The sequence below is a fragment of the Poecilia mexicana genome, unplaced genomic scaffold (genome assembly GCF_051168715.1).
Source record: "Poecilia mexicana isolate PSO_F unplaced genomic scaffold, ASM5116871v1 scaffold_12, whole genome shotgun sequence".
NCBI lineage: Eukaryota > Metazoa > Chordata > Actinopteri > Cyprinodontiformes > Poeciliidae > Poecilia > Poecilia mexicana.
In genome coordinates this window covers 663,327-667,619 of record NW_028263381.1, presented here as the reverse complement: position 1 = coordinate 667,619, position 4,293 = coordinate 663,327, and the positions used below count along the sequence as shown (strand labels likewise).

Sequence of the window (4,293 nt, the reverse complement as noted above, 5' to 3'; positions counted from 1 at the left end):
GAGGTTGGGGTTGGTTTTCTCCTCTAGGTGGAGTCCTGGAGACGGCTGCTCGGGGGACGGACCTGTTGCGTCAGCTACACACCGGTCAGCAATTACGCTCTTACCTGCAGCTTAAGAGAGGCGGTGGCCAACACTTCGACGCCAGATTGTTGACTAAGTTTTGGTACTCACTCTCGGCCTTCTTGCCCTCGTTGATCGCTGTGTTTTTTCCTGTTTCGGCTCTCCGAGTAACCCACCCTTGTTGATCTTTGCAGACCACCCGAGCATCCGGATCAGGACGTTCGCCCCCCATCTGTTAGCGGAACGTCTAACCCATCCTCGCCGCCTCAAGTGGGTTTCCGTTCGCTCAGACGCTCTGAGGCCCTGGCCGACCTGTCCGCTCCCCCCCCGAAAACCAAGGAAAGTGAAACCCAGAATCGCAGACCCCTCCAAGTCTTCTCTATACCTCCCACACCCGTAAGTTCTTCTGTTTATCTCTGAAGCTACGCAAGGTTCCACCACCTCAACTCACCATCTCCCCTTTTTTCTCTCAGTGTGCTGTTGGTGCTGCTGCCCGCCGCTCGCACCAGTTGATTTTCCTCCCCGCTACAATAAACCCATTGAACTTTTCTTGTTCTCCTGTCTGTGTACTTGCATGTGGGCTAATCGAGTTTCATCCGACATGACATTCTCCAGTTCTACTCAGATAGCTGCTCCAGTATTTGCTTCACTGCTTATAGGAGCATAGGAACAAACATTTTCACATGACATCATTGTTTTCAAAAACTCATTTTCTGTCATGACTTCAAACTACGGTACTATACACGTGTGGCCCTCTGTGCTTAGGCAGGTTTATTTGTGAAGTCTGCTGTTCATATGCAAGGTAAGCTCAAATACTTTGTAGGAAAATATTATTTTTCCTGTCTGTCTTCACATTAATTTTATTATTGTTATTATTGTTCTTTTTTATGCTCTCTTCTACAGTTTTAAACAGTTTAGTTCCATCCTATCTGTGTGATCAGGTGAGTCCCCTGGACACTTCTGAAGAACAAGCCTTTTTAGTCTGCCAGACTTTTAACAATCTTGTGAGGTGTTTTCTTGTTTTCTTACAAGTTCATTGGCTTGTAAGAAAACAAGCCAATGAACTTGGCTTGTTCATTGCCAATCACAAGTAATTTACTTGTGATTTACTTGTAAATCACTTGTAAATTACTTGTGATTTACTTGAGATCACTAAGTAAATCTCAAGTTTAAACTCAGATTGAGTTTGATATCATAAATATTTTGGAGAAAGAAGAATGCTGTATTAGATTTAAGGGAGGGGACAACTGAAAAGAGGAGAAGTAACAATAAGTCATGATTTGTTGTTTTCCAGTTGTAGTTGTAACTCGAAACGTTTGACTTCTGAGTTGAAAAAAATTTGCTTGAACACTCCCCGTATGTTGGACCACCCACTCAGAAAGTCTGAGAATTTTTCAAACACCGACTTTGAGACTCAATATGGCACCGCCTCGAATAAGATTTAATACAAAAACATGTTTATTTTAAAATGGACACTTGAAGGGAGCGTCTAAAATCAATGCTAGCACTTAGCATCTGCAACTCTACACTGAACATATTAAAGGTGGTGTGCACTGATAGAAAAGCTGCATAAAATGGTGTTTGTAAGAGGTAGTATGGACAATGTTTGAAATTTTGACGACTTCTCTGAATATGTTAACTGGAACATTGTTAGCTCAGTGTGTCATCATTCTCATTTCAACATAGAGCTACGGTCAAATAGCTTAGGGAATGTATTTTATGTTTACTGAGTAGTAAAGTAGTAGGGTAATTTAAAGCTGTTCAATACTTTTCAGTAATAATTGTCATGGTTCTGTCAATTCTGTTACTTTTGCCCCACACCACAAAGGACGAAAGTCAGCTGGGATGTAAAGTATTTACATCCCAGCTGAACGCTGTTGTTCAAGAAGCATTTCCACTTGAATTAATCAACTCTTATTTTCTTTTTTCTATTTGAATTAGTTTTTTCTGTAAAATATATTGTTTTTGTTGTGTGCCCTGAAGGCGCCTTTTCAATTAATCATGTAATCATTATTATTAGAACTACTACAACCAGGAAATGTTGCCATGGTTTTTGGTTCGCCTTCCGTGTATTTACAAATTTACATGTATTTATGGGTGGCAACAGGGTGGACCAGCAGCTGCGCTCTATTATTTCACGCAAATTGGGATGTATAAGGTGTGCACGGTTTTATATATCTGAATTTTTTTTTGCACCGCATTTTTCAAAATTTTTCCTACTCCAATTTTTAGTGTGAAAGCTGCGCACTCTTTTATACATGAAGCCCGTAGTCATTAAAAGCAGTAATGCAAATATAACCACAGAGGTCAAGAGGGCCCGTGCATTGTCCTTTAGTTTGACACATTTGTAGTGTGAAAACTACTTCTAAAGACCTGCTTACTTTTGATGTTTAACAAGAGGTTGAACTCCTGGTTACAGCTCATGCTTCAGACATTTTCTCTGACTTAGAAAGACACCAGCCAATCCCTGTTATCATTCTTTGAAATGTGTACCCTTCAAAATATACAAAATAAACACAAGCCATGTCAGTAGTTATCTCTGACATCTTGTCTGTAAAGGGTAGTTTTATTATAATGCAGTCAAAGGCTACTAAATGAGGACACAGTGAGTGACCAAGTGCAATGTCAGAAACTTAAGAATTGTTTTCTAGATGCTTTGATTTGTAACTGGGGAAAAATGACAAAAACCTGTTGAGTTTTGAAACTTTGGTAATGTGATTTGAGAGTTGGGGATTTTGAAATAAATTAATAACATTTTTTTGTTGTTGTTTTGCTTTTATATACTCACAAAATATCATTCAAAAGTTAATGCTCTGTGCTAAATGTTGTCTTGCAGAAAGAAAGTCCTCAAATTGAAGAGCGGGGTCTTCATGTATGGAGTTTGATTTTCTCCCCATACAGCTACCTACCACAGTACAAAAACGTGATTGTTAGGTCAACTGAAAGCTGTACATTACCTTACATTACATTACCTTTACAAAGTATTGTGCGTATGAGTGGTGGTGTGTTTCTATGTTACCCTATAGTGGACTGGACACCTGTCCAGAATGTACCCCCTCTTGTCCAGTGACTGCTAAAGACAGATGATCCTGTAAAGATGAGTGGGTTTTGAGTGGTGCCCAAAGTCGGTCCTTGAGGGCCGGCATCCTGCAGGTTTTAGTTCTCTCCCTGGTTTAACGCACCTGGATCCAATGATGGCTCATTAGAATGTCTAAGAAGAACATTGACATGCTGAAAAGGTTGTTACTACCACCAGGGAGGGAACTAAAACATGCAGGGTGCCGGTCCTTTGGGAACCACATGTTTAGATGATGACTGGATGGATGTTTTATGCCGTGTTCTATGTGTTCATAGCTGTTTGTGTCATAAAGGTTAACAGTATCTGTCAGAAAGCATAAAAACCCTGAAATTACTACTGAGATTGTCAAAACTTAATGGCTGCTGGTGTGTTCTAGAAAACTGTTCTGTTGCATGGCCCTGATTAGACCAAGTGTCAGCTCTCAAGCACACAAAACTTAGTTTATCTGTGACTTTGGGTTAAAAATGTCACCATCCTTAACTGTACACCACTATTGAAGAACACATTTTCATGAACTTTGAAAATATTCTTCAATTTTTCTCATTCTGTTGAGCAAGGGTTAAAATGAACTGATGGACAAGTGCTTCTCTGCAGTCATTCATGGTGCATTTTATTGTTTGCATTGGATAACACACAACTATGCTCAGCACCAGCAGACTGACTGAACTCCAGATCTTCAGCAGTGTGATCTGTTTGAAAAAACAGGTCACACAGCTGAAGATCGTATTCAAGTGTATTTATTCAGCAGGTCTAGGCTCCCTTTTAAATCCAGGAGAAACCTTGTTAGTTTTTCTCCTGGATGAAACCTTTTCCGAGTTTAGGCAGACATTGTGGCTGAACTTGCCGACATTGTTAATGGCTGTGTTAATTAAATGTGTTCTAAAAGAGGCTTTAATATTACGGGGCTGTAATCATCAACAAGGAAGAAAGGTCTAACAGAATTGAGCGGTCTGCCTGAAACATGCAAGTGCTGCCCACCAACACGTAGACAGCGCCACGAACTTCTCCTGCAATTTCATTGGTTTCTTTTCTCTCACCAGACATCGTACAAGTCCCACCATTGGACGGTTGTTACAGCTACGGTGCGTGCGTGGTTGGGACTGCTAAAGTGTGATTGGCCAGCTGTCTGTGGAGTTTATGGTGCGTGAGCCGTG

General features: G+C 40.7%; 1 long non-coding RNA gene across 2 annotated transcripts; it reads left to right on the top strand.

The window, feature by feature from the left end:
* On the top strand, positions 1-609 carry LOC148155927 (uncharacterized). Of its 2 annotated transcripts, XR_015764771.1 has the most exons (3): positions 1-163; positions 255-456; positions 534-609. It is a non-coding gene; the product is annotated as an uncharacterized LOC148155927 (long non-coding RNA). The 2 variants fall into 2 exon arrangements; XR_015764770.1 differs by having other exon boundaries at positions 255-609.
* The last annotated feature ends 3,684 nt before the right edge of the window (positions 610-4,293 follow it).